Source organism: Pongo abelii, chromosome 17 (assembly GCF_028885655.2).
Source record: "Pongo abelii isolate AG06213 chromosome 17, NHGRI_mPonAbe1-v2.0_pri, whole genome shotgun sequence".
Lineage (NCBI taxonomy): Eukaryota > Metazoa > Chordata > Mammalia > Primates > Hominidae > Pongo > Pongo abelii.
The window spans coordinates 81172193-81191698 of NC_072002.2; positions in this window are offsets into that span (position 1 = coordinate 81172193).

Genomic DNA, 19506 nt, shown 5'->3' on the forward strand with positions numbered 1-19506 from the left:
AACGTCATGATGCATAGTAAGAATAACATAACTAGAGGCAACAATTAATGAATGTATATGTCTATGTATATATGTGTGTATACACATATATTACATTATATATAGTAATATATATTATAATACATAACATATCACAATATATAACACATTATAATATATAACATGTGCAATACATATGTGTTATATGTACTGAATATATTATAACTGAATATATATTAGGTCATTGCAAAAATGGCAAAAACGACAATTAGTTTTGCACCAACCTAATATACACACAGCAACTTTTTCTGAAAATAAAGCAAGAGATAAGGGAGCTCAACTTGTTTTAAGAAATAAGCATCACACTTCCTCCCATATATATATGTGTGTGTGTGAATGTGTGTGTGTATGCATGTATATATTTACCTTGTAAATTTGTTCATAACGTGTTTTATAGTACAGAAATTTGTAATTATTTTATACTTGGAGCAGTCTTTTATTTTGTTATTTTAGGCTGTGGAATAATCCTTAGGAAGTCCAACTCAATATTTGCAATTCTATTAAAAATTGATCTGTGTTATATTACTGAAATGTTTCCATTTTTTTAGTTTAACCTGTATATTAACTGGATATTATTTTTTAGACAACATAGGTGAACTAATCAAAGTTAATTTTTCTTCATAGTCACTTTGTGGACTTTGAGTTCTGTTTAACAAATTAATGTTTCATCATAATAAATTGCATTTAACATAAAGTATAATGTTATTATCCACTTGATTAGTACTCTCTGAGATATCACAATTCATATATTTTCAAATTAATCCTAATACACATTAGAAAAACAAATTAAATTTATTTTTATGTAAATTTGTATTTTATATAAAGAAGTAATAAAAACAATTCAGAAGCATTTTGACAAATTGCATTGCATAAGACAGTAATTAGAAAAAAATTGCCTTGCATAAGACAGTAACTAGAATGTTTTTAAGCAATCTTTAATTTAATTTTATTTTTTTCAGCTTTGACTTGGAGTTTTTGCATGTGGCCACTTCCTTTATGATATTCTTCTCAAATGCTGGTGATTGTTATGCTGTTCATTTTATTTGGCTGTTCTGTGTAAGGTAACATGCTTCTAATGATTGCGTAGAAAGATAGAGAGATACAGACCCTTGATTCATTTTGCAGAAGATTTTTTATGTGATAGTGATAGCCCCTATACGGTTTGGCTATGTCTCCACCCAAAACTCAACTTGAATAGTATCTCCCAGAATTCCCACGTGCTGTGGGAGGGACCCAGAGGGAGTTAATTGAATCATGTGGGCTGATCTTTCCTGTGCTATTCTCGATAGTAAATAAGTCTCACGAGATCTGATGGGTTTATCAAGGGTTTCTGCTTTTGCTTCTTCCTCATTTTTCTCTTGCCGCCACCATGTAAGCAGTGCCTTTCACCTCCCGCCACGTTTCTGAGGCCTCCCCAGCCATGTGGAACTATAAGTCCAATTAAACCTCTTTTTCTTCCCAGTCTCAGGTATGTCTTTATCAGCAGTGTGAAAACAAATGAATACAGCCCCCATTCATTTTGACAGCCAGTGGCTACCTTCTGACATTGTCCTGCCTTTTTGACTGCTGAGTATAAACTCACTGCTGTATTTTGAGGTCAAACATTAACGTTGCCTACATTACAGCCTTATTTTCATGACGAATGTTGGGTATTTCCATATGCCTCTCTCTGCAATTATTTAAGTTATTAAATTTTTTTCTCTTGTATTTAACATGAGGATCTTCACTGAATAATTTAAAAATATTAAGCTAACCTCATAATGTCAAGATAAGACCAACATGGTCATAACATATTATTCTTTGCATATATTGTTGTATTTATTTTGACAATATTTTCTCAATGATTTTTAGATCTACATTCATGAAGAATGTTAGTATATAATATCTTTTGTATTGCTATATCAATGATCAGTATGAGGATTAAGTTGACATCTTAAAACAAGTTAGAATATTTCCCTACTCCATATTGTCTGAAAAACTTGTTTAATATTTTTGTTTAATTTCCTTAAATATTTAATAAAATTTACCAGAAAAAAATTGAGATTTGGATTTTAAGTCAGAATTTAATTTATTTAATACATGTTGGGTTATTTAAATTTGATTTATATTGTGTCTTTTTTTAAAAATGATTATGATAAAAGACATAAAACACACAGTTTTCCATATTACCATATTTCCATACTACAATTTTAAAGTGTATGAATCAGTAGAATGCAGTGTATTCACAATGTTGTTCCATAGTATTTTCAACACTCCAAAAGGGAACCTCATATCCATGAACCACTCACTCCCTACTCTCCCCTCAACCCAGCCCCAGACAAACTTTCACTTGGTTGCTGGAGCCTTTGGTCATCTGCCAGAGTCTGACAACATTGATTCTGAAAATTTTGCTTGATTCTTTGATGTTAAGGACATCAAAGATGTCCATTTTTCCTTAACTATTTCTTGACTTTAATTTCAATGATAATAATATCTCACATTTCAGAAATCATTAGAATTTAGCATATTTTATTTTATTTTTATTTTAATTCTTATAAATTACTCACAGTTACTACAAAATTTAATGAAATCAAATAAAAATTAATGAAGCCCATTCTGTGAGATTGAGATTTGTCTGCAGAGACAAATGAAAGAGGAAAACGAAAAACATTTATTGGGTACCTTCTATGTGCCAAAGAGTATACTAGGAGATGTACCCTGTTTCTTTATTTATCACATGGAATTTAAATGGATTTCAATCTCAGAATTTTCATACAATTTTAACATAATTTCCTCCTAAACAACAAATTTCACTTAAGCAATACCTAGTTTTCAAGAAATAGGTATAATTTGCATTGTATAGTTAAGAAACTAATGTACACATATGTGGAAGGTTATGTCTTGATCACGAGGGGAAGATGAAAACTTAGTGAAGTTAAAGTTTAAAGGTACATCTTCTGAATTCTACAAAAAAAAATGCAGTTTATACTTCACCATCATGATTTTCTGTGCACTTTTGTACAGGCACACATGTATGTATCCCCCTAACACATCTGTACACCACTTACACCCTAAGCCTTACAAAGAACATTCATGTACATTCACTTAATCAGTTGACTGACTAAGATGCAATTGGGTCTTCTGACTTTAAGGGGACTTTACTTTTTAAAACAAAATCCAAAAAAAAAAAAAAAAAAAAAAAAGGAAGTGCCTGCTATGTTCTGCACTTCTTCCTTCATTCTATACATCATTACTTAGAAGAGTAAAAATGGCTGAATCTGCCATTAAGCAATGAGTGGTGATGGATCAACAGTATTGTTATGCTAACAACATTTCTTTGCTTTGTGATAACAAGATGATTTGTCCAAGAGTTGTGTGTATAAGTTTAACAGTAGCTAATTATCACTGAATTTTCAGGGAATTTATGTCACTGAATATTGAATAATTTCTAAGAAAAAAAAAGCAGCACACAACTTGAAATATACTTGTTTGATATTTGATAGTCTTTAATAGGGTACTATTTTTTCAAACCAAACTAGGGAAGAAAAGCTTTTGATTTCTAATTTGATTTTGAAGTGGTAATGCCTCAGCCAGTAAAAGTGTCAGCTTCATGGTGTGTAATGCAGTGATGAACATGAAATGTAATAGTGAAAAGATGTTTCTTGGGCTCTTCATTATAAAGATTGTATAAATGTTGACCTCTACCCAGCCCCTTGGAGATTTAGGTGTCTGTTTGAATATCCTAGACAAATTTTGTCATATCACTATATTCTCATATGTGCCTTTTGAAATTGTCCTCTTAAAAATGACACCATTTATGAGACTCATAAAGAATGTGAGTTCTCTGGAGTTTTAGGTGATTTTAGTGAAATATTGAAAAGCATGCCATATTAAATATACTAGCACTAGAACTTTCCTCCAGGCAGTTAGATAAGAGGTTTAAGAAGTATTTAAACATCAAATCAGCTAGCCCTCTAAGTACCTCCTAAATATAGAAGAAGGAACACATGGAGATTTTAGTATTTAACTAACTTTCATTCAAATGATTGTGTTTCTACTTCAAATAGCTTTTAAGATATTTTCCCTATTTTTTTCATAAAACTTCATCATTTAATAAAATTAAGCAATGGGTAACATTTATGAAACTAGTCTTTTACCCTTCAATGTATTATCCCTTCTTTTGCTCTTATATTAAGCTTATTAATGCCATAAGAAGTGGAACAATGAGAGATATTATAGAAATCTTTCAAACCAGAAAGCTACTTAAACACTATTATTTATTGATATGATACTGTGCCAAGTGGTGTCAGCACTTTTGAGGTCTGAAGCAGAGGTAATAGACAAATAACCTCATCTTAATCATAAGGTATTTTGGACACATATTTTAGCATCTGGCATTTCCTTATCCTTTCTAATTCTTCAGCTTAATTTTCTAGTGTTCCACTAAATCCTGTGAGGTACCCAGTCCCCTTCTCATAAATGTTTTCTATAATTAAGTAGAGTTTCTATTTAGAAACAAGAAACCTGATTAGTCAGGATACTTTATTATAAATGAGGTTTGGAGAAATAGGTAAAATTAGAAAATGAATCCTTGATCCAATTGGGGCTGAAGGCAAATGCAAACCAGCTAAGAATCAAATTCTGGAATATTGCACACTTGGTATGCAATAGCATGATGACTAACTATATTATTTCTTAGAGTCACCTGTAGTAAATTATCCACTGAAGGCAAAGCCTTGAGAATCCATCAAGAATTACATATCTGTGGATGAGGTGGTTGAATAACCATAAATAAAAGAAATAATAAACTTAAATTACAAAATTCTTAATATAAGGAATAGTAGAAACCACAGAGGATTTCTATAACTATTCTGAAACAGTCTATTCTGTATAACATTTTCAGTGCTCTAATATTTTAGGTAAAAAGTATACCTGCATCAATTTATATCTAAAGGATGCAGAAATTCTAAATACTAAAGGATGCAGAAAATTTACAAGTTCATCAGGTCTCCTATGTGAAAGCTTTGGTATTTATCTGATAAGAGACTATGATAAAAACAAAAGACATATTTTTGAGGACCTGAAGTTTTCCTGGGTCCAATCCAGCAAAGTTTTCTTGGCAACTGAAGAAGTCATTTATTTTTTGAGTGACAACTGTGTTTTTGTCTTAACTGAATATTACCACGCAAACGGGTTCTTTGAAATAGAAAACTATTTGCCATCCTGAAAGCTCCTCTATTGTGTATAGTTCTATAGACTCAGATTTGGTTTAGATTAAAAAAAAATCTTGAAGAAGCAATTGCAAATTCAAGCTTTGTAGAAGTCTTTCATCCCATAAGAGCTGTAGAGATTTACTAATTTAAATTTCAAAAGAATTAAGAAAAATGTGTGATTTAAAAAGAAGAGAAGAGTTGAGTCCTGATAGGGATAAAATTGTCCACATGGTTTCACTAGTTAGAGGAAATGAATCGAACCTTCTAGCTTAAGAAGCTAGTACTGGTTTTACATTATTTAATTTTTTTTCTTAAAAATGTTTTTTGTCATATGAATCATGAAATTATTTATGTATATATTAGAAATAAATGCTAAATAATATCATGATGTCAAAAAATCTTTGGTATACAATAAAGAAAGTAATCTAGTAATCCATGGATGCAGATTTATGATTTTGCTGTATTAAGAGCTACTCATACAAGGACTCATAAAAAACAGCGAAATTTCTTAGGGGCTCTTCTCAAATACATTGGCTAGGGAAAGACCACCCTATCAGAGATAACTTTGTTGAGGTTTTTGTTTTCTGTTTGTTTGTTCTGTCCTGTTATTGGGTGGTGCAGTTTCGTGGACTTTACCATTTCGGTGGGGATGAGAGCTCCTTTTCGTCATAGGCCACTTGACAGTTTGGGGTTCCTCTTTTTAATGGATCAATCAACAACACAAAGATCAGTGTCAGTGAGGTGGCTAACCATAACAATCAATAAAAAGGAAATACCAATATACTAGTGAAAGTATAATGAGTAGAATCTAGATATTTAACTGGAATGCCTGCTTGTACCGTAGAACCCAAAGCTAAATGTCAATGAAAATATGTTGAGACTATTTTAATGTAGTCCACAGACTAACTGGTTAAACCACATTGACCGGCTTAGATGCTAAATAAAGACAAAAGTACAAACAAGTAAAGGAGGATAGTAGAAGAGAAACACAAAAGACAGCAAATGCCAGGTGTGGTGGCTCACACCTGTAGTCCCAGCACTTTGGGAGGCTGAAGTGGGTGGATCACTTGAGGTCAGGAGTTCAAGACCAACCTGACCAACATGGTGAAACCTTGTCTCTACTAAAAATACAAAAATTAACTGGGTGTAGTGGTAGGCACTTGTAATCCCAACTACTTGGGAAGCTGAGGCAGGAGAATCACTTCAACCTGGGAGGCGGAGGTTGCAGTGAGCCACGATGGCACCACTGCACTCCAGCCCAGGCAACAGAGAGAGACTCCATCTCTAAAATTAAATAAATAAATAAATAAATAAATAAATAAATAAAACAAAAGGCAGCAAACTTTCATGACCAATAACAAAAATTGCAATTTCTAGAGGTTTATGGTTGGGCCCCTATAACAAAAGACAAATGGACAAGAGAAAAACATAAATTTATTTAATATAGTTTTTGTGTGACAAGGGAACTGTGGAAATGAAGACTAAAAAAATATGTAAACCTATGCATTTTTAAGGCTAGTTCTGATAGAGAAGTGGATAGTGATGGAGAAATATGATTGGATAAAAATGTATCATCTAATAATAAACTGGAGGGAAGTTAGCAAGGCCTGTTTTTCAGCTATTATTGTGTGTCCCAATGTCTTCAGAGGTAAGAGTATTCCTTTCTTCCAGGCATAGGCAGGGTATATCTCCAGTGAAAGTCTTCTGACCTGTTTTAGGGGTGGAGAGTGGGAGAAAGTTAGAGAGTGACCTTCCTAGGTTTTATGACCTGCTTCAGTGAAAGGTGGGAGAGACCTTCCTACTTCTGCTATTTTCTTATATGTCAAGCTGCCATAGTTTGGAGTTTCATGTCCTGAACCTTATGACTACATATGGGCTTTGTGGGACTAAGTAACTATCGTTTAATGTATGGATTGCAGAGATGCATCGTAAGAGAAAGAGAGGAGGAATAGATACCACTCAGAGATCCTTGGCTAGGAGGTGGATGAGCTAAGTGATGAAACTAGGCACTGTCTGAGGGGAACATTTATTTTCAATAGTTCAAAAAAATTGAGTTATATTAGGTGCATTATTTATATACAGAGCTATATATATGGGGAAAAAGGATATGCATTTATGTTTTAGCTAAAGTTGTAGATTGATTTGACATTTATCATGTCTGGCTTTTTAGTATCTAAAATCTTTAAGTTTAGAGACCTTGTATTGTGGTGAGTCTTGGCAAATGCTCCCATCTGGTGAATTAAAAAGACCAGATACATTTGATCTTCGAGTTTTGAGAATTAGCTAACCAAAGACACCTATACATAATAAAGGTTACCATATTTCAGACACTAATCTGAACACATACATAGCATAGCCATATAAACTTATTAAAACTCAAGGTGAATACAAAGATAAATAAGACAAAGTACCTAAACTTCAGACACTAAGTATAATGGAAAATATACAAATATCAAATTAATTTTAAGGCAAGACAATTGCCTACATGATATTAATAACATGTAGAGGATGAAGTTGCGGAGTGATAAGTATATTTGGAAAGTTCTATTAATGGACCAAAGAAGAACTTCCAAAATCAGAAAAAGAAATCTGGTATATAATGTATCAATAAGTAGGTACTGATGATTTTCTAGAAGACAAGAACATTTCCTGCTGGCAGCAGAGAACTTGGCTGTTTGAAGGGAGGAGATTAAAGGGATGAAGAATAAATTATAAGGCTATGATGCTCAGCATGGATTTAGGTAGGAAGGACCTAAGCAGCTAATGTGATGGGTATGGAAAGTATTTCGCAGGCAGAGAAGTCATGTGCAGAGAAACAATCAAGGGAAATTGCCAAAGTAGGTGGGAGTGGGGAAATGGGTAGGATCCTAAGAACAGTTAAAGAAATAATTTAAAGATTACAGAAATAGTTCAAAGTTTAAGGCTGAATGGGTTTTTAGATGAAATTGCTGTAAGTTATACTATCGTATAATAAGAAATTTAGCACAAAATATTGCCAAACAGGAAAGTTCCCCTAAGCTTTGGAGTCCAGAGCTTTTACTGGAGTTTAATGACATAGGCATGATTGAATATGTGATTGGCCATGAGATTGAACTCAATCCAGTCCCTCTTCCCCTCTTCAGAGGTCAGGTTCATGTCATGTGACTTGAGCTCCCAGTCCTCTAATCACATGGTTAGTCTTTCTGACATCACTAGCCTCCATACTGAAATACCTCCTTAGCTTAAATTATCTAGAAGCCCATCATGAGTCAGTTTATTAGCATAAACTACCAGGGCTCAACATGAATAACAAAGACACAACTTTTAGGGAATTACAGATTTAGAAGCTATTTTGAAGGAACTGGGAACGAAGTCCAGCCAAATTGTTTATTCTAGGCTACCTCTAAGGATCAACAAAGACCAGCTAAATTTCTTGTTACCCAATAGTACAACTTATAGCAATTCCATCTAAAAGCCCAATCAGCCTTAAACTTTCAACTATTTCAACTGAAATCAGAATCAGCCAAAAGGAGAGTTGCATAATGTGGGATCTGGATTTACTGAATTTTATCAGTAAATCAGTCACAGTATCCTTTCTGTGACAATAAAATTATAATCAAAAGTGTAGAGCTTTCCTGAGCTCTGTGAGTCATGCTAGTGAATTATGAAACCTAAGAGACCAGTGGGAACTTTTGACTTTATAGTCATTTGGTCAGAAGTGAGGATGACCCTGGGAACCCCAAGTTTGTGGTTAGTGTCTGCAGTGAGAACAGTCCTGTAGAGCACTGTACCCTTAACCTGTGAAGTTTGGCCTCACCCGAGGTAGTTAATCATAAGTCACTGTAAGACAGGAATAATATAGGGTGGTTGCAGGAGAATAGGAAATTCCAAGCAGCAGTTTCACATGACCGACAAAAGGTAACTGTTGAATTAGTCACATAAGCTAGGGGCTGATTATGACTCTGAAAAACCAGGGCATAGGCCAAGCTGGCTAAGACCAACTGGACCCAACATGCTGCTGGATTTGACCTAGGTTTCTCCTCGGACTTCATTATACACTCATTAATACTAAATCACACACTGACCAGCACCATAACAGTTCCAGGAAGATCCATATTTGATGTAAAAATGAATGGCACCACAGATCTGAGAACTCTCTGCCTTTTTTTCAGGAATCTTCATAAATATTTCATAGCTTGCTTTAAAAACAAAACAAAACAAAACAAAAAAAACAGAAATGTAGCAGCCCCACTGCTACTCACACTGTCTTTCCTTGAGTGTGTACATTTCCCTTTGCAATAAATCTCCATACTTTCACTATCTTTGGGCTCATCCTTGATTTCCTTCTTAGTGATGGTGTCAAGACCTTGGACAATGACTGGGGTCGAGGTCCTACTGAGGGACAGGACTAGCTGGATTTCCTAGGCCGACTAAGAATCCCTAAACCTAGCTGGGAAGGTGACTGCTTCCACCTTTAAACATGGGGCTTGCAACTTAGCTCACACCCAACCAATCAGGTAAGAAAGAGAGCTCATTAAAATGCTAATTAGGCAAAAACAGGAGGTAAAGAAATAGACAATCATCGATTGCCTGAGAACACAGCAGGAGGGACAATGATCAGGATATAAATCCAGGCATTCAAGCCAGCAGCAGCAGCTACCCTCTTTGGGTCCCCTCCCTTTGTACGGGAGCTCTGTCTTCACTCTATTAAATCTTGCAACTGCACTCTCTTTTGGTCCTTGTTTGTTATGGCTGGAGCTGAGCTTTTGCTTGCCATCTGTCCACCACTGCTGTCTGCTGCCATCACAGACCCGCCACTGACTTCCATCCCTCCAGATCCAGCAGGGTGTCTGCTGTGGTCCTGATCCAGCGAGGCGCCCATTGCTGCTCCTGATCAGGCTAGAGGCTTGCCATTGTTCCTGCATGGCTAAGTGCCCAGGTTCATCCTAATCGAGCTGAACACTAGTCACTGTGTTCCACAATTCACTTCCATGACCCACGGCTTCTAACAGAGCTATAACACTCACCGCATGGCCCAAGATTCCATTCCTTGGAATCCCTGAGGCCAAGAACCCCAGGTCAGAGAACACGAGGCCTGCCACCGTCTTGAAATTGGCCCACCGCCATCTTGGAAGTGGCCTGCCACCATCTTGGGACCTCTGGGAGCAAGGATTCCCTGGTAACACTACTGGCATTTGGGGACCTCTCCCAGCTTACTGATAACAGTTGCAAATACGAAATTGAGAAGTGTTTTTGGTTTTAGTTTTGTAAGAATGCCCAAAGAGGATGAGTGTAAATTGGGCTGGATTCTGCAGTATTCATGTGAAAACTAATTAGATAAATCTAAGAATATTTAAATTTTTATTCTGAGTAATTTTTAATCTGTACTTGAGTAATGATCACAGCTTTTCTAGGAAATTTACTACAAATAAATAAAACATTATATTCCTTGTTTCAAAAATAAATTGGGCTTTCCGATGTCAAATCTATTCTATTTTTTAGACTATTTATTATCTGAAATATAAACTCATTCTAAGAACCCAGTGCATTCTGCTCTTTGTTTATAAGACATTCTCAAGAATTAATTGCATTAGTGAATATATAACTAGCATACCTCTATCTAGCAGGGAAGTGTAGATAAATGATAAATTGGCTTACCATTTATCGTGCACTCCTCTATGATAACTGTGTTCCCGTGAAGCAAATACTGTTTTGTTCTTTATTCCTAATCCAAATAGTCTGTGAAAAACTGGAGAAGTCAATATTGTTTATTTGTTTTCATTTACACTTAAAACTTAATCAAGTGAAACTAAATGCTGAAAATTGTGAACAAATTGTAAAGATGTTGTGGATTCATGTCTTGTTCTTCATTGTATTCTCATTGGCTAGCAAGTGATTGCCACATAATAGAAGCTCAATAAACATATGATCAATTAAATTGACAATGGCTTTCAATAACTAATAATAATATACATATGATTAGCACCTGGGTTAGTTGTATGAATACAGGATACTTCTTTAAATGTCATTTAAAGTTTAAATTAAATAATTGAATTAATATATTTCAGAATATAAAAATAATGCTATCTAATAAAAGTTCTATCAATTGACACATCTATTATTCTATTATTCATCTTAAGAGGTAACACAAAAGTAATATTCAAATCCATCAAAGTAATGTGTTAAGCCAAGTGGAAAAAATATTTATTTTATTTATGTCTTCATCAAATAATACTATATATAGTAAGTGTTTATTTTAAAGAATAAGATCTTTAAAGAGTTAAAGATTAATATGTTTATTTTAAGGAGTAAGAATATTTTATTATAAAAATTTCTCTTGGTTGAAAGTAAGATAGGCCAGACGCAGTGGCTCACGCCTGTAATCCCAGCATGTTGGGAGGCCAAGGCAGGTGGATCACAAGGTCAGGAGTTCGAGACCAGCCTGGCCAACATGGTGAAACCCTGTCTCTACTAAAGATACAAAAAATTAGCTGGACATGGTGGTGCGCACCTGTAATCCCAGCTACTCAGGAGGCTGGGCAGGAGAATTGCTTGAACCCGGGAGGCAGACGTTGCAGTGAGCTGAGATTCCGCCACTGTACTCCAGCCTGGGCAACCGGGTGAGACACCATCTCAAAAAAAAAAAAAAAAGTAAGATTAAGAAACAAATCTCAGTTAAACACTAGATCAGGATGCAGATAGTTTGCTACATTATTTTCATAATAAAAGAACAAGAATCTACTCCATACCAAATATGCACTGGTTTACAACTTCAAATCTGTGTATGAGTATGAATGAATGTGTATACATTTTTTCATACTTTTTGTAAAAAAGTCTGTGGTTTGAATAATTTATACACACACACACACACACACACACGCATATACACATGCACACATATATGCTATTTTCCCAGAAAAAAAGAATAAAATTTTCAAAATATTTTATAAATATAAATTTTCTCAATATAGTCAACATTTCAACAGCTTTGCAACTGAGTTTTTAATAATCAAATAATTTAGTCTGCAGAAAATGAAATATGGCAAATATTTAGTTAAACACAGACTGCCAATATTGAGAACAATGTTTACCTTAAAATATAATAAATTTTAGGGTTTTTTTATTATTATACTTTAAGTTATGAGGTACCTATGCAGAACATGCAGGTTTGTTACATAGTTGTACATTTTTAAGGCTCAAGAAAATCGGTATCAGAAATTTCTAGCAGTCTTTTTTTTACTTATGCTTTTTAAAGCAGTTGTTTATTTATATTATAATCCGTAATTATTTTTTTTAAAATGCTCTAAATTCTATTAGGAAGAAGCCATTGCCAAAAACAAATTATATATTTTATTTATCTACTTATAACTCTATATCATTACTTATATTAATTAATAATTCTATTAATTATATACTATTAACTCATTTTATAAGCATATAGTTAATGTTATTATATACTCATAGAATCTATTTAATTTGAAAAAGTTATCTAAAAATATTCTGATAAGAAGAAAAATAAGATGTCGAATTTTATATACTATTTGTTAAATTATTCCATAAATCTAAACCTGTACTAAAGAATAGTTCATTAATTTTCACAAAAAAGAACAAAAAAAGAGGTTGAAAAAGAAGGCATCATCTCAAAGGATGTTAAAATAATCAATTGATGGAAAAGACAGAAAATTTTTGTAAGAGTTTTATGTTACTACTTCTCACTTTTCACTTTTTCTATCAGTTGACATATACTCTTTTTTTCTAAGTTTCCTAGTGGTTAACAGTTTTCTCATTGGTTTTCTCTCATATACTTTTTGGGTGTAAATAAATAAAAAAAATGTGAGAATAATAGAGCAAAGTGAAGGAAGAGAATTGGCATCTCTTCCATATTGGGTGAAGCCCTAAATCACCCAACCTGGAAGCTTTTTATCATTTTAGACTGTTTTTACCGTGGCTTGATTTGAGGCTTCCATTAATTCCCAATAACAACGTCTTATCTGATATACCAGTAGCTGATTTATTCTCTTCATTTGCAAAATCTTTAATCCTCAAAATCTACCTTTGCAAAAGAGATGCCAATCAGAAGCAACCAAAAGAAGAGTTTCACAGTGTGAGGTCTTGGGAGGCCCCAGATGTGAAGCTTCCTTTATCTTTGTCCCATTAGATTGGAACACCTGTCACCCTCCAAGCAGTTTGATATTTAGCTATATGCACAAAGTATTGTCTATCAGGAAAGCTCTCCTAAGCCGTGGTGTCAAGAGCTGTTACTGAAGTTTCATTACGTAGTCATGATTGATTACATCATCCCCTTTACATGAAGACAAAATATCAGAACAGAGATGCTAGGAAGCTTGCTCAAGAACACAAATGTCTGGTATTCAAAACCTGCTCGACCGATTCCAGAACCTGTTGGTTTTGTCATGACACTAGCCTGCCCTCCTTCATTTGTCCTTACTCACTGCACCTTCACCACATTATGTGCTGAACTCTTGTGCTAGTTTGAAATAATATGGCATATGGTGCTTAAAGATTATTACATCCAAATTTGTTTCTAAAACAAAGATATCACACTTGATATGGAGACTGGTGTTTGACCCATGTGCGTGAGTGTGGCAGGGGAGGGGAGCAGTGTTGGAAATTCCTTCTCATTTAAGACGGCATTTTATATAGCATGCAAATGATTCCTCCAAGAAAACTACCTACTCAACAGTTTTTTTAATGTGGTTTTTTTAGAAATATTTCCTGGTGTTTCTATCTAAACATATGTTCCTACATTTTGCCAAAGTTGGAAATAAACTTTCTTAAAGTTCATTTAAATTTTTTATTTACCTTACATGGAAAAAACAGTTGGAATAATAGAAAAGTAAATGATTCAGTGATAAGCTACATGAAACATGTTTATATTGCTCTAGTGATAAAATGAAGGATTTATAAATAAGATTTGAAATATTTGCACACATACACAGACACACACAAACACACAGATGCTCTTCTGTCTATGGTGGGGTTATGTCTGCATAAATCCATCCTAAATTGAAAATATCCTGAGTCAAAATGGGCGTTTTGTAGACATAATGGAATGCAAAAACACAAACCACAATATCCAAAAAAAACCTGGAAAGGAGTGTTTACCTTCGAGGTGGTGTGGCTTACTGGGAGCTGTGGCTCAGTGCTATGGTCCAGCATGGAGGGAGAGTATTATACTGATCTTGCTAGCTCAGGGAAAGATCAAAATTCAAAGTATGAATTCTACTGAATTCATATCACATTTGTAGCATTAAAAAAGCCAAAAAGATTTTAAGTTAAACCATTGTAAGTCAAGGACTATGTGTACTTAGATTCATTCATTGCTGAGTTAATAAAAGATAACAATGACTTCTTGCTGCCTTGATTAACATGCAACATATAGCATAGTGTTTGCTAAAGCTGCCTTCAAAGATAGATGCATTGTATCTGAATCTGCAATGCACAGAATATCATCTGATTATACAGCCCTTTTCAACAATCTTACACAAAAAGAACAATGGATCACTGAAGCCTTGAGTAGAATTAGCTGCTGAACAAAGCACCACATGATTCAATTCAGCTTCTTTCTGGAAATGTGATCTAGGTCTTGGAATTGGCCATTAAGAGCAACTAGATGCCTGGTACAGATACAGGTTCTCTACAGCAACCTGTATAGAACTTTCACTTTTCCTAATTTGGAACATTATACGCCTTACAGATAAACTGCAAGTTGGAAAATATACAATTCAAATTTACTATCTGAAAAGCATGTGTCCTGGCAATGATTTATTTTGATGCTGCATAAACCCTATATTACTTGGTATATCTGTAGTTTATAAGACATATAAACATGGCAGATTACATAAATTGATGCAATTCTGAAAGGTGTGGATAACACCTGGATTAACAGGTTTCAGATGTACTCAGTGATCCCCGTGTGGTAGACACATTCAGTCACAATAAACAAAACAGAGGTCTTCCCCAGGCTTTTTATTTACTAGTTCAATGAGATGGATGTAAGGAGATCATATCAGGAAGTTAGACATGAAATTATAAAGTGCATCATATCAGGAATTTAGACATGAAATTATTAAGTATGTGAAGCAAATGGGAGCAAATGTTCATTTAAGGGTTTTATAAAAGCTTATATCAGAGCAAAGAGATTTTAGTTGATGGAAACTTTATAGAGTAAGATTCAACTGAATTACCATTCTGTTTGGTTTTATTTGAATGACAGGATGACTAAGTTAAATAATGGACAATGCAAGACAGTTTAAAATGATTACATTGGCCACATATTAGCAATCGTTTTATACGTATATAATAAACCTTGGCATATAGCTTTCATAAAGCTAATAATAAATATGAACCTAAGCCTAGTCTTTCCCTTGTGAAGTAATTGACTACATTTAAAAATTAATTAATAATTATCTGCTATTTGAGGTGTTTACAGAGTAGATAGGTATAAATACAGATAGAGGCATGACTATAAGCAGCATTACTACAAAAATTTTTTCATATGAAATTTAATAAGCAATTAACCTAAGTATGATTATGTCGTATCTTCAGTACATTTAAAAGGTTTACCCAACATAATTTATTTAATAGAATTTCATCTAAAAAGTCCATTTTAAGTAGTATTTTTCACTTTTTATAATGCAGTTGAACTCTTCAATACAAAAAAAAAATTTGTAATGTCTCACATAAGTTAAAACTGCTATTTAAATGATATAAAATGATTTTATAAATTAGGTGTGAGTTTAGAATCATTCAGAATAATAAAATGATTTTGATAAATAGTTTTGGTGATTAATTTGATGATTTAACAGAAATAATATATTTGATGATTCATTTAATGATGAGTGAGGATTGCTTTCTGCTTTAAAACCCAGCATACAATTTATCTATTTTTGTTATGCACCATTGAGGAAAACCTGGCAAACTCTTGTGAATGGTAACTATTTCTAAAGACATTATGTGTTAATCACAAAGTATCCTTAAACACACTATTACAGATCTTCCAAGAGGAGAGGTAGAACTTTTTTTTAATTTGAATTACTAGCAAATTTTAGTTACCAGTGTTTTAAAATGAGACATAATAATTTTGTTACCAACACTATTGTTTCTACTATTACTATTGATATTTTCACAATTAATGACAAGAGTGAAGGATGTTTCAAAATCTAGTAACAATGATGCTTTTACAAGTATTCTTATGTATTTTTGTGCATAATTCATATTTGGAAAAAGACTGTTCTCTCATTTGACAAAATAATTTAATGGACACTTTCATTATGCAAAGCTAAGTCCTAGAATAAAGCCTGCCAGCAGAAGGTTTTGACAAAAATATAGTTGCCAGATTTAACAAATAAAAATACAAGATGCCAAGTTAAATTTAAATTTCTGAAAATCACAATCTCTTTTTAGAATATGTATGTCCTAAATATTGTATAGGGTATACTTATACTAAAATATTATCCATCATTTATTTGAAATTGAATTTAACTCGGCACCCTATCATTTATCAAACAAGCTTAGACACAAAGGAAACAAATTGCTCCCAATAATAATACACTGAAGTTTTCATTAAAGACATGGCAGCATCACCACAAATCTATTTTAGGTGACTTTTTTCTTTCCTCTGGATGGTTATGCAGAAATATGTGATGTTTTGAGGGCTAACATCATGGTGTTTGCAGGGCCACTTTTTCTTATGAATGCTCTAGGAGAGAATCCATTTTCTTGCCTATTCCAGTTCCTAGAGGTTGTCTGTATTCCTCATGTGACACCTTCCTCTATCTCCAAAACCACCTTACCTCACTCTGATTTTTTTTTTTTTTTTTGAGATGGAGTCTCACTCTGTCGCCCAGGCTGGAGTGCAGTGGCACAATCTCAGCTCACTTCAACCTCTGCCTCCCGGGTTCAAGAAATTCTACCTCAGCCTCCGGAGGAGCTGGGACTACAGGCATGCACCACCATGCCCAGCTAATTTTTGTATTTTTAGTAGAGATGGGATTTCACCATATTGACCAGGCCAGGCTGGTCTTGAACTCCTAGCCTCAGGAGATCTCCTGCCTCAGTCCCCCAAAGTGCTGGGATTACAGGCATGAGCCACCGTGCCCAGCCTTCATTCTGATTTTTGCTTCTATCATCACATCTCTTTTTCTGACTCTCCTTCCTTCCTCTTTCTTTTTTTTAGGGCATATGTGATTACACCAAGTCTACCTGGATCATCCAGCATACTGTTTTCCGAATAAGGACACTTGGATTACATTGGATCCACCTGGAAAATCCAAGATGACTTCATTGTAAGATTCTTAATCACATTTACAAAGGGTTTACCTTATAAGAAACCATATTTACAAATTCTGGGTGTTAGAGCATAAGAATCTTGGGTGGGGGGGCATTGTTCTGCTTACTATACTTTCATATTTGTAAGAATTTAAACCAAATATATCATAGAAGAAGCATGTCCTTAATCGGGTATTTGAGTGGTAAATTTATTGTATATACCAAGAAACTACCTGCATTAGTCTGTTCTCATGCTGCTGATAAAGACATACCGAAGCCTGGGTGGTTTATAAAGGAAAGAGGTTTAATGGACTCAGAGTTCCACATGGAAGGGGAGGCCTCACAATCATGGCAGAAGATGAGGAATGAGCAAAGAGACGTCTTACATGGCTGGCAAGACAGAGTTTGTGTAGGGAAACTACCATTTATAAAACTGTCAGATCTCAGATCTTGTAAGACTTATTTACTATCACATGAACAGTATGGGGAAACCTCACCCCATGATTCAATTAGCTCCACCTGGCCCTGCCCTTGATATGTGGGCATTATTACAATTCAAGGTGAGATTTGCGTGGAGACACAACTACACCATATCACCTCCTAATATGTTATCTTACTTAATCATCACATTTATTGATCCCATTTTTCAGAGTAAGGAATTTAGGGTTCCAGAGGTTGATCAACTTACTCAAAGTTTCACAGCTAGTAAACCCCCCCAGCTACCCTTACATGTTGGTTAATTTTAGTTGTCAATGTGACTGGATTGAGGGATGCTTACATGGCTGGTGAAGTATTATTTCTGAGCATGCCTGTGAGGGTATTTCCAGAGAAGTCTAACATGTGGGTTAGTGGACTGAGAGAGGAAGACTTGCTCTTGATAAGAGCAGGCACTGATCAGTTGATTGGGGACCTGGCTGAAACAAACCGATGGGAAAACAGAAATTTTCTCACTCTCTGCTCTCCCTCTCTCCCTCCCAGAGTGGGATGTCTTTTTTTCCTCCTGCCTTTAGACATCAAACTCCAGGCTCTTTGGATTTTGGACCCTGAGACTTGCACCAGCAGCCTCCTGGGGACTCTCAGGCTTTTAGCCTCAGGTTGGAGGCTGCTCCAGCTTCCTTGATTCTGAGGCTTCTGGGCTGAGCCAGGCTACTGTCTTCTCTTGTTATCCAACTTGCAGAGGGCCTATTGTGGGTCTACTCTGACTCTGTGATTGTGTGAGCCAATTCAAGCTAATAAATCCTTTCCTATATATCCTATTGGGGTACAAGGAGTAGTTCTAGAATTTTAAGAATAAATTTTGTTAGCTGGTTTTGGCATATCTTTGGCTTTCTAATCTGATTCTTCCTAAAAATGCTAAGGACCCTACTTCTAATTGTATAGAGAACACTGATAGTCCATGGCATTAACTGTTTCTAGAGATACACGAAATAAATTCACCTGATACTCCTAATTCACCACTTATGAGACACGAGGAACTTGATGATTCTGCACATGATTCTTTCGAACATTTGTGGAAAACCAAGGGATATAATGACATTGGTTGGTTGCTCCTAACATTGCTGGAGAATGTGGTGAAAGAAATTGATGAGCTCAGGAATTGGAATCCTCAGCTCCAGATGCACATAAACAGCCTAGAAGATTCTAATGTGCCCTGAAGGAGAATATTCTCTCCTGTAGCCACAGGGTTGAAATTGCTGAAAATCAAATGCAAGTCCTCATCTTGCAATTGGCTGACTTACAATAAAATGTGAACTCTCAGCCTTGCAGGGTGTGTACTGTTGAAGTGGGGGCATCGATTGGGAAAGAATGGGATCCTGTGAGCTGGCATGGTGATGCATCGGGGGGGACTTGACTTGAGGAAGCTGGGGACATTGAGCCCCTGAATTCTGATGAGTCTTTTTTGTCGGGGGAAGTGGTCTTAGTAGCAGCAGTGCCCTCACCCTCAGCCCCAGTGGTATTGGCTTTTCCACCTCTGAGTGAGTTAAACCTGCACTGCCTGATGAAA